Source organism: Grampus griseus (assembly GCF_964374135.1).
Source record: "Grampus griseus genome assembly, chromosome: 4".
Taxonomy (NCBI): Eukaryota; Metazoa; Chordata; class Mammalia; order Artiodactyla; family Delphinidae; genus Grampus; species Grampus griseus.
The window spans coordinates 4,609,591-4,622,561 of record NC_138997.1 but is presented as its reverse complement, the minus strand read 5'-3'; the positions used below and the strand labels follow the sequence as shown (position 1 = coordinate 4,622,561).

Sequence of the window (12,971 nt, the reverse complement as noted above, 5' to 3'; positions counted from 1 at the left end):
AAAAAAGAGTTGGTGTTCTGTCACATCTATGATTTAGCATATGAACCTTTTCAAAATATGTTTTTTAGAGACTGAACTAGTTAGTCGCTGCTATCTCACTTTATGTTCTCTGAAAAAGCAAGAAAATATGTATTTATATATTAAAAGTTGGTGATCGCTTTTTGTATGGCATAGTCAATCCTAGTCAGACATAGGAAGGCTCTTTACACCATAAAGACCATCTTCAGTTTTGAAATGCACTCACTGAGGTAATAAATTACCCTGAGTAGATTGTAACCCTTCAACCAGGTTTTTCCATCAGTGTGTGCTCCTGCCAGTCATAATGATAGAACTTCACAGATTTTTCCAGGGTTAGGCCTTCTGGTCTCTCCATTCTTATTCTGTGTTTTGGGCATCCTTGCCCACCTATCCCTTCCCCAAGGTGTAGTAGTCCAAGCCCGACAATGGAGCAAAGCACAATTGCCTTGTTTTGTTTTGTTTTAATTTATTTTATTGAAGTATAGTTGATTGACTATGTTGTGTTAATTTCTGCTGTACAGCAAAGTGATTCAATTTTATATACATACATATATATATATATATATATATATATATATATATATATATATATACACACACACATTCTTTTTCATTTTCTTTTCCGTATAGTTTATCACAGGATATTGAGTATATTTGCCTGTGCTACACTTTAGGACCTTGTTGTTTATCTATTTTGTATGTAGTCGTTTCTATCTGCTAATCCCAAATTCCTAACTTATCCCTTTGCCCACCCCTCTCCCCCTTGGCAACCACAGGTCTGTTCTCTGTGAGCCTGTTTCTGTTTTGTAGATAAGTTTATTTGTGTTATATTTTAGATTCCACATATAAGTGATATCATATGGTATTTGTCTTTCTCTATCTGACTTATTTCACTTAGTATGATGATCTCCAGGTCCATCCATGTTGCTGCAAATTGCATTATTCTTTTTATGGCTGAGTAATATTCCATTATATATATATATATCTCACATGTTCTTTATCCATTCATCTGTCGATGGGTATTTAGGTGGTTTTCATGTCTTGGCCCTTGTAATAGTGCTTCTATTAACATAGGAGTACATGTATTGCTTTGAATTAAAGCTTTGTCTGGATGTATGCCCAACCATGGGATTGCCGGATAATACGGCAGCTCTATTTTTAGTTTTTTGAGGAACCTCCATACTATTCTTCATAGTGGCTGCACCAGTTTACATTCCCACCAACAGTATAGCAGGATTCCTTTTTCTACACACCCTCTCCAGCATTTGTTGTTTGTAGTCTTTTTAATGATTTCCATTCTGACCCGTGTTTGGTGGTATCTCATTGTAGTTTTGATTTGCATTTCTCTAATTATTAGCGATGTTGAGCATTTTTCTTGTGCCTGTTGACAATTGTCCTGTTTGATTCCATTCTTTTGGCACAGGAAAATTTTTTTTAGAGTTTTTTGGAGTTATACACAAATAAATTTTAAAATATAACTGTGGAGAAAGTTACAAAGATTACATGTATTCCTGAAATGATGAAAGGATTGTTACACTTTTGAGGGTGGTTAGATTGATGATAGCAATTTTGCTTACTTAAGTCCAAATATAATCGTCACATTTTCGCACAACTGACTGACACAATTTTTTCCTTGTTTGGTCATCTGTAAGCCTCTATATTACTGAAGAATATGAAAAGACATACTTTTAAAAATATTGCTTGGTATATTTTATTCAAATGAATTATGTAAAACTGCCCTTTGAGGGATTCCCAAACTATGTTCTTTTTCAGCAAACTAAAGTATGTCTTGTTATTTTATATATGAAATTATTACATTTATTTTTCCTCAGAATACTCATATTAACTCAAAGTTTTGTACTTTTGTGTGGCAAAAGGGAATTTCTATTCTAAGAGGTGATGTGTGATGTTCATTTAAATGATATTTGCATTTTAAGCATACTGAGTGCACATCTTCCTTCTTATGGAGGGGCCCAGGGTTTCAGAATAATCTTAAATCATATTTATAATTCTGTTATAGTTGAAATAAGTTTAGTATAGCTTTCTTTTTGATGCTTTATTGCCTTGTAGTACATAAATTATAACATCTGAAATAGTAGAAATTAGTTTTTTTTCCAACTATTGGCTGGGAACATGTTTTCTTTTTATAATGTAATAAAATTTTCAAGATGATGCTTGCCACTTCTTTCATTGTTACTGGCTGACACATGGTTCAGAACCTTGACATAATGTCTGCTAGACTACTGAATTTTAAGTAGATATATGGTTACATCAGGACTTGTTGCCTAGCTCTGCTTAGAGGAACTCTACATTTTTTCTTGAATACTTATGGGAATCATCTTACAATATTATCTTACTGGAACTTATGGTCATTTAAATATTTTAAAATCTATATTAAGAAGAAAAAAATTATCATAGAAGCAATAGCTTACCCATTATTAAATAACAAAAATTCTGAATAGTAAATACATTTCTTGGTCACTAATAGTTGAAGTGTGAGCTATGGCCTCATTTGATCTTACCAAACAATTCTCAGCTAGTAATTCTCTGACTTCCTGACTAATTGGTAACCTTATTTGCCAGAACCCGTTTATTACATTGTCAAGAATATATACACAGTCTTTCATCTTCTAATTTCTTGCATTCGGTTCCTGTTTCTGCTTGAAACAACAATCTCAACCTCATGATATCAGTGACCTGAAATTACATTAGTTCACAGAGCACTACAATGAGAACCAATCTCTCATTTTTCTGTGTACATAGAGACATACATTGAAATGTTTGGAAACTTGCAATTCTGTCTCTAATTGATTATTTGACACTCACATGCTCTTATTCTAATATTATTTTGGAATGTCATACAAATCCATATTTTACATATTCTAAAATTATATCTATCATAGTTAATTCAACTGACAAGATGAATTTCAGTTCAATAGTTAGTATGGATTCTCAACTAATTTTCATCATTGTTTTGCCTGTTGTTAAATGAGACAAAGACTAACGTCTATTTAGTACACAATTTTGAGGTTTACAATTAAGATGTCCTTCCTTAAAGTTACATTAAAGATTATAGCAGAGAAATAAATACAGTTACACAGGTTTGAAAGAAAGATCAACTATTCAGGAAACCATCTTTCACACTGTTCTCCAGTGACATTACAGCTAAATTAAACAGAGCACATTATGTGTTTAAAACCCATTGAGAATTTTGTAAATATTATTAAGAAATAAGTTCTACTATAAGGATCATAAGAAATCAGTTATCATCTGCCAGTATTTCTCGGGTAAGTATTTTTGTTTGTGACTGGTTTATTTGTGTCTATTTTAGAGCATCTCTCTAGAGTTCTTAGTGATAAAACAGTAACAGTTTTTGAGGAAAATTTAAATAAGCCATGCTTGACAAATAGCTTAAAAATTCTATCAAGTTTTTACTACTACTCCAAAATAGTGTGAAGTTTTACTATAATCAGAAGGCTGAAATCACTGTGGAGAGTTTGCATGTGCTTATGCTGTGGCATGCTTCTCAGTATTGGCTTCACCCTCTTCTGTCAGTAAAAGAATGTCCATTCACCAAAGAGATCCGATTGCTTTTAACGCACAGTTTCCCCCCTCCTCTCTTCTCAAGTGGATATTCTTGGCTCTTCCCATTCAGAAGGGTTAAAAATAAAGTATGTTCCCCTTTCATTACTAGTTATATTTTTGTTAAGACTCTACATTTGGGGGAGACTGAGGACTAAAGTCCATTCCCTGATAATCGTTTACATGTTATATTATTATCGTCTCTGTTTTGTTAAATATCTAATTGATGTCAGACACTGTGCTTTTTACATATATTATCTCGTTTTAATAGTCAAACATGCATTATTAAGATTTAGAATGCAAATATGCCCGCATTTTGAGAAATCACATCCAAAGTAAATAATACAGATCAATATTATCATTCTCGTTCTGTTTTAAAAGGGATCATAGTTTATATACCCAATCACCAACTTATGTTAGGTAAATTCAGCATACTGTTATTAGCAATGTTTTTTACATTTTCATGGATTTGATACATATGAATTTTATTATTTATGCCTTATTTTTCTTTAACATCATGGTCACAAATATTTTCCTGCTAATTTATATAAAATCTGCTCAGTGCTTTGTAACTTTAAGAAAAAAATAGATAGTGGTAAATGCAACATAGTAATATTCTAACGGACACATGTAAGAATTACGCAAGCTTGTTCACTGGGTACTTATGATCTTTTACAAATGACTTAACCCCTCCGGAAGTAGTTTCTCTTTTATGGTAAATATTAGTGAAACATACCTTGTGATATCAAAAGTCCTTTACGTGTCTGAAACTCTAAGTCTTATACTTCTATAAGGACATTGGAGAATGCTATTATTACAAGCACTTAGGATGCAAAAGTCTATGACTCAATGGGTTCTAAATGGCAAATATTATGTCATACACATTTGTGTATATGAAAAAAGTAAGCTGCACAATTGCTCTTCCTATGGTACATAACTTCTTACATACATTGAGCAATAACAGAAAACATTATGTCAAGACCATACTTGGTTGAATTAAAAGAGTGTGTTTGGGACAGTAAATGCTGTTAAAGAACTATGAAGCCTGCAGTCTTTATACACACAGATGCACATACAAGCTACCTTCTATTTATTTTTAAACACTCATGGGTTCAGATTCTCCTTTATTTCCTACATCACAAAACTGGTAACTGAGAACACTAAAAGTAATTTGATATATACGGGAATTATATCTCAGTCAGGCTGAAGGGGCATTGCTATGAGATTGGAATGCTAAACTCCTCATTTGGGCTGCCTGAATATTCAGAGCTCCTACATTAGAATAATTTCACAGAGTTCCTGAGGTCAGCTCACTTCTTCAAGCTCAGGTAGCTAGTCAGGAACAGTGAGTGGATAGAAATTGACCTTCAAATTCTTATTCATAAAGGCCATTGGATATATTACATTAACAAATGAAAATATCATATAAAACTGAAAGACAGTCATTCATGTATATGAGCCCTTTATGAGACTGTTTTGTCTAATTGTTGCATTTCTTTATGTTTAGGAAACAAAATATCGCCAGCACAATTAGTAATACCTGAAATGGAGACTCTTACCATTAACTGAAATACAGTCACTATATTTTTTTAAAATAGATCTTTATTAATAATTGCTTCACAATACTGTGTTAATTTCTGTTGCACAACAAAGCGAATCAGCCATATGCATACACACGTCCCCATATCCCCTCCCTCTTGAGCCTCCCTCCCACCGTCCCCATCCCACCCCTCTAGGTCATCGCAAAGCAACAAGCCCATACCCTGTGCTATGCTGCTGCTTCCCACCAGCCAACTGTTTGAAATTCCGTAGTGTATGTATGTCGATGCTACTCTCATTTCACCCCAGCTTCGCCCTCCCACCCCATGTCCTCAAGTCCATTCTCTATGTCTACCTCTTTATTCCTGCCCTGCAACTAGGTTCATCAGTACAATTTTTTTTTTTTTTTTAGATTCCATATATATATGTTAGCATATGGTATTTGTTTTTCTCTTTCTGACTTACTTCATTCTGTATGACAGACTCTAGGTCCATCCACCTCACTACAAATTCAATTTCGTTTCTTTTTATGTCTGGATAATATTCCATTGTATATATGCGCCACATCTTCTTTATCCATTCATCTGTTGATGGACACTTAGGTTGCTTCCATGTCCTGGCTATTGTAAATAGAGCTGCAATGAACATTGTGGTACATGACTCTTTTTGAATTATGGTTTTCTCAGGGTATATGCCCAGTAGTGGGATTGCTGGGTCATATGGTAGTTCTATTTTTAGTTTTTGAAGGAACCTCCATACTGTTTTCCACACCGGTTTTATCAATTTACATTCCCACCAACAGTGCAAGAGGGTTCCCTTTTCACCACACCCTTTCCAGCATTTATTGTTTCCAGATTTTGGTAAGTGGCCATTCTGACCAGCGTGAGGTGATATCTCATTGTAGTTTTGATTTGCATTTCTCTAATGATTAGTGATGTTGAGCATATTTTCATGTGCCTCTTGGCCATCTGTATGTTGTCCTTGGTGAAATGTCTATTTAGGTCTTCCGCCCATTTTTTAACTGGAAAGGAAACCATAAACAAGAAAAAAAAGACAACCCTCAGAATGGGAGAAAATATTTTCAAATGAAACAACAGACAAAGGATTAATCTCCCAAATATACAAATAGCTCATGGAGCTCAATATCAGAGTCACTATTTTTTTTTTTTTTTTTTGCGGTATGCGGGCCTCTTGCTGTTGTGGCCTCTCCCGTTGAGGAGCACAGGCTCCGGATGCGCAGGCTCAGTGGCCATGGCTCACGGGCCCAGCCGCTCCGCGGCATGTGGGATCTTTCCGGACCGGGGCACGAACCCGCGTCCCCTGCATCGGCAGGCGGACTCTCAACCACTGCGCCACCAGGGAAGAGGGAAGCCCCTAGAGTCACTATATTTTTAATGGATTACAATGTCATACATTATGAATGTTAGGTTCTTTGGTATTCAGTTTAGAAAGCTATTGCTGAGAGAAATAATCATTTGTAGGATTTATGAAAACTGTGGGGTTCTTTCTATCATAGTTAATAGTTATAATCCTTAGAAAGTCCAAGCACTAAAAGACAAGAAAACTCACCTCTAGAATATGTCAACTGAATGATCCATAGGTTTGTTTATTTTTTTGTTTTTGGCAAAGAGCAATGCTGGATAAACACCAGACAAGTGTACTTATGGCAGACTTGTGATAATAATCTTAAAAAATAAATGTTGTAAAAGAGTGCGAAGGAACGATCTTTGTTTTGTATACATTTTAGGCCATAGCAATTGCATTATAGCAGAACAATTCTTTTTGCACTCTGTTTACTTAAAATGGACTTTTGAAATTAAATGGGGGCAAAATGTATTCTCGTAAGTAATTATTGATTACCTTACAGCAAAGTATCAGTGTCCCATATGCACAACTTAATAGTGTATGATTGACTAGTAACTCTTTAACTGCTTATATGAGAACCTCAAATATTTCAATCCATTTCATTTTATACTTAACAATATAAATTGATTGTTCAGTGATAAATCAATTAAAACTGTAATTTTCAATTATTATAAATACATTGGCAGTTTTCTCTGATTTCATTAGCTGAAAATTGTTCTATTTCTGATCTTTCACTATTAAACAAAGTGATCATATCTCTTTATGTGAGTGATGTGAGTTTTTGTTTTAAAGTGAATGAGGTATGGAAACAAAAATGATAACACATAGATGCAAATTCTGGAAGCCATTGTATACATAAGGTAATAATTGTTACTTTCACAAACTTTCAAACATATAACAAGTTAAGTTCTAATGTATAACTCCATAAAATAAAAATTAATTAATGGAAATATATTCACTGCAAATAATCTAAATAATGCCCCCAAATGATTACCTACATAACTTTTTAGTAGTAAAGATTTCAGTCAGTGATAACTTTTTTCTGTGAATTAAGGTAATATTCATCCTCCATTCTTAAAAAGATTCATTTAAACAGCTTGGTCCAATTTTAGATGATCTTGATGCATGTCTTCCTGCCCCAGCAGCAGGAAGACAGACATCCACCTCTACCTAATGATGCTATTCTCATCAACCAGAAGAGGTTTCAAAAGCATCTGATTGGGGCTTCCCTGGTGGCGCAGTGGTTGAGAGTCTGCCTGCCAATGCAGGGGACACGGGTCCGTGCCCCGGTCTGGGAAGATCCCACGTGCCGCGGAGCGGCTGGGCCAGTGAGCCATGGCCACTGAGCCTGCGCGTCCGGAGCCTGTGCTCCGCAGCGAGAGAGGCCACAACAGTGAGAGGCCCGCGTAACGCTAAAAAAAAAAAAAAAAAAAAAAAAATTATTTATTTGTGTTTGTCGTGCCGGGTCTTAGTTGCGGCACGCGGGGTCCTTGTGGCGGCATGCAGGATCTTTGCGGCGGCATTAGGGATGAGAAAGCTAATTTAACCCACTGACTTATAAGTTAGCTACTGTTTCATTTAGAAAGTGCTGCTATGTCAGAAATTTTGTGGCAACGTTAGCCTGTCCAAATAATTCAGAAAAGAAGATATCAGTTCAACTGTATTCTATAATAAAACCTAGTTCAACCAACATTTATTAATTTCAATATTAGAAGCAAAGTTAGATGCCAGAGAAATTAAGGACAAAGTTGTGAGTCAGGTGATACTGGCTGTGAGTTTGGGAGATGGGACCTAGGACTGATAAATACAGTTGCCAAAAAAGCGTGGTAGATTCTTTAAGAGAGAAAGGCCAGAATGCTGTGCAAGCATGGGGGTACGGCGAGGGGTAGGAAGGGGGTCTGGGAATGGACTTTTGGAAAGGTTCACCTTTTCTTTTTATAGGGAGACAAGGTCTTGTCTAGAAGAACAGGGAGGAATCAGAGAGGTGAAGAATAAGGGAGATTATTCCAGTTCATGTGGCATTAGTGAAATACACATTTACATATTAATGTGAGGTTGATGAGAAGCAAAGGAGAAATCAGTACAGAGTGGAATGGATTCATAGAGGAATTTAAAACTAGGAAAGTATCAGTAGCAAATTGGATAGCAGGAATAATGCTAGTGTGATGAGATTGTTCAGGCTAGACAGAAGGCTGATATTGATTAATAGGTATAGCATTGAGAAATATTGGGAACAAGCTCAGCAGTTTTCCAGTTTGATAAGCTGCAAGTTCTTCTGAAATTATTATTCCATTTTTTTCCTTTTAACAAACAGAACAAAAACCTGAGAACTGCACGATGATCATAAAATCAATTTTGCTTGGTGGTTTAACACTCAGGCTTCAGAACCAGAGTAACTTTCAGTCCTGAGTCTACCGCTAAATATCTGTGTGACAATGGAAAATGACCTGAACTTGGTGGACTAATGTCCCCACGTGTAAAAAGTGGGTAATGATGGTTCCTTCTTGACAGGTTTGTTTTTGATGATTAAACAAGTTATTAAATACAGAGAACTTATCAAAAACAGTCTGAGATTTTACCCTCTTCACAAACCAACATGGGAGCCTCCCAGTTTTCTGGATTATGGCAGAAGAGAGGAGGCTCCTGTGTCAGAGGCAGAGTTTCTTCCTCACAGCCATAGCAGTTGCCAGTGTACCAGTACCTGTGCTGATCCCCCAGGGAGATGGGAAGAGGCCCTCAGGATGCATGCATGTGCAGCGGTTTTTATTATAGGAGAGGACCACTCCCTCTGACTGCCCCGCTTAGGAAAACCATATTTTATAATGGACAGGAAGCACACCTGACATTTGACTGTTACACTTGACAGGGAAACATACTTACCCCTGGCTCCAGAGGGAGGTGCTCTTTCTATTTTCTAAAGGTGTTCACTATAGAAAATTCCTGAGAAGAAAAGTCTGGAATAAAATATAGTCAGTATCTCTTCTCTCAAGACACACAGAAATGCAAGAGACCGTAGGGAATTGTCTCTCAGAGCATTTAGAGTAGTAGCAGCACAAAATACCTACTCAATAAACCTTCATAAATGCCATCACCACCACGAACATCATCATTCAGACAGTAGTTTTTTTTGTTTTTGTTTTTCTTGATTATCCTCTTGAGTGCAAGTCAATGTAGATAGATGCATGGAGAAATACATATATCATATTGTTTCTGTCCACAATGTTAATGTGTGGTTATTTTAAAAGTCAAACAAATTCAGAAACTTAAAAAGAATAATTACAGTAATTCACAGTTTCTGTGTATTTAATAAGTGCCAGGCCCTATGTCTCTATGTAATGTGCTTCAGTTGCTTTATCTTGATTTATATGTGTGTGTATATATATATATATATATATGTATATATAAAGTATATATGTATATATATGAATATATATACATATATATGAATATATATGTATATATACACATATATTTGAATATATATAGTTATACATATATAACTATATATATATATATAGATCAGTGTTGGAATGTTACTGTGCAGGTAACTATATATTGTTATGAATATATATAGTTCTATATATAAATATGAATAGTTAACATTACTTCTTTACTGCCAAGTCTTCTGCTAAGTGCTTTCCATGTATTATCTTATATAACCCTCAGAAGAATATTATATACTAACAAGAGAGTAAATTTTATTGGCAATGTATCTATCTATAAATGACCATTAACATTTTGGTATATGTGGATTCAGAAATTTCTTACATAGGCATCTATTTCTGCAAAATAACTTTCAGTATTCTCCTTTTGGAAGTGTTTGTGTATATCCTTTTTTCTCAAAAGTTGCAAAGGATTTGCAGTAGATACTGTAAATTGGTTCACTCAACAACCATTTCAAACACCAGTTAGCTTGCTTCTTATAGATTTTTTTACAGCATCTAGTAAATGAAAAGATACATTTCCTGGATTCTCTTGCAGTTAGCCTTCTGGATGTGTTTTAGGTTTCTCCGGTCAGATTCATGCAAGCATGACCTTTTATGAAATTCTTGTTGGAGAAATAAGAACAGTTTTGGGGAAAGACATTTTCCTTTCACATGTAATGGCAAAGACATTGTAGTTCTGAACCCAGCAACTAGGGTGATAGCTTCCTTATGTGGTTAGTCCTGACTATAGTAAAGGCAGTAACCCTTTGATATTCCAGTTCTGTGGTGAGTTCTAGAAGTTATTTCTAACAGCTTAGTATACATCCCTTCTCTTCAGTCCTGTGAACAATTTTCTATATTCTTTCACAAATATCTCTAACCTAAATTAAATTAGTGCAGATTCTATTGTCTGTAACAAAGAGCCTTGATCAATGCCAAGTCTGTCGACTTAAAAAAAAAAATACACAACTTAAATTTGAGAGTATGTTTTTTCGTCAGACATTCTGCGGACTAAAGCCTGGGACACAACATCTCAGTAGCTCTGAGGGACTGCTCGGAAGAGGTCAGGGAGGAGCCAGGGTATACAGGAGTTTTTGCAACAAAGACAAGGTGGTAGGAACATCAAAAGACTTCTATTAATTAAAGAAAACCAGACATCTCAAGTTACGGAATTTAGTGCTTTTCTAGGTATGGGAAAATGGGAGAATCTGGGCTCACAGGAAATCATTCCTTTGAGATGCACCTCAGCTCTCTGGGGTCAGTATCCTGTGTTTTCTCATCCTGAGTCTCCTCAGGAAACACCATGGTGGGGGTGGTGGCCTCAGTGGCTGACTGATGGATGGTGGGCACCCTGTTTGTATCCTGAGTTCCCTCAGGGCTCACTGTCAGGGCAGCTGTAATGAGATGGCTTAATAGCTGCAACAACCTTTGTTTACTGATATGGCAGGCAACAATTTTTCATTGACAAGTCTACTCTAGGACTACAACTAGGGTATCTGGTATGGAAAAAGTAAATAGCCAAGGGTTTATCAGAGATCTATTTACCAGATCTTCAAGAAAGACTCCAGGAGCAAACCTATCTGCAAAGCTGATGCAGGCAATGACAGCCAGGAGGCACAAGTTGTTAAAATCAAATTGCAGAGCAAACACATACCTTGTTCAGGCAAATGTAAAACCAGCTGGTCCTATCTAGCTGGCAAGCATAACAGTAGAACATTCTTAAGCCAGATATAATGATGGCTCATACAGTCACTTATTCAAACTTTTGTGTTGAGTATCAACTCTGTACCAATCACAGACCTGGCCATGGAGATACTGTAGTGGACAAAACAGGACAAATATCTTGTCTTCCTGGATTTTAGACTGCAGCTCCTAGTAAATCTGCCCCTGCCACAGGAAGGATAATTGCTATTTTCTAAAAAACAAAAAAACAAACAAATAAACAAAAAAACCTTCTAAAATCCCATGAAAAGCACAGGCATACAATGAAAGGATAAACTCCATCCCTGAGAGTTTACACTACCGATACCTCGAAATATCCCCCCCACCAAACCTTCAAACCTTACAGTAGAAATAGTTTCTGATTCTGCAAAATATATGTCTCTTAATCTTGCCTTCAAATCTCTTCCTAGTTGTTCTGAATCATGGGAATTAAATGGTAATTTTCAGGATGTAATTCCCATGAATCCATAAAAGGAAAGGACTCTACATCACTTCTTCGTCCTGTTTGGTCTTCATCAATTTATTTTCTCAGGGTAATGAAGCAGCAGTGCTTTGATAATATGACTTAGAACACACAGGCTTATAGTTCACCTCTAGAAGTATCACCACGTTTCTTGGTTTTCTATGTGGTAATCCTTCTGCTCTATTATGCAAATATCTTTCCTATCAAAGGCATTGATTGAATATTATTATCCCATTATAATTTTTAATAAAAAAGTGTTTAAAGTTTCTCCTTAAAAAATCTTAGTATAAAGGACATTATATAAATTATATATATATATAGTGTTATACAAAATGTTAATATATACATTTATTAATATATAATACATAATATATTATAAATTATATGATCTATATGGTAGATCATATAATAAAATTTATGTAAATAATAAAATTAATACAGTCACAACTTTAGGTTATTATAGATGTGATTTATTTTCTGCATTTGTTTTGTGTTTGTTGTAAAGACTTAAAAGGAGAACTAATATATATCAGTCTCTTACCATGTACCACATATCTATTCATATATTTATTTCTTTAGCTTATTATAACTATCAAAAAACCCTGAGAAGTAGACAGAACTTTCATATGTAAGGAAGATGAATCTTGAATATTAAATAGCTCATGCAAAATTATACAGCTAATAAATGCTTGAAACTTAATTTAAAATAAACTTACTGCTTTTACTTGGATTGCCATTCTAAAAAGTATCCTCAAACATCCTACTGCATGTGTAATACAGTGAAATCTTTCTATTTTGTGTAAGTCTAAGTGTGAGAATGTGTTCATTGTTTGAAGCTGCCTAGTAACCAATAAAAA

General features: G+C 35.2%; 1 protein-coding gene across 3 annotated transcripts in view; it reads left to right on the top strand.

The window, feature by feature from the left end:
* Positions 1-12,971, top strand: part of FSTL5 (follistatin like 5) — a gene marked incomplete at both ends in the record, with an annotated part of 620,821 nt that overhangs the window by 59,428 nt on the left and 548,422 nt on the right. The gene's annotated exons all lie outside the window — the stretch shown is intronic.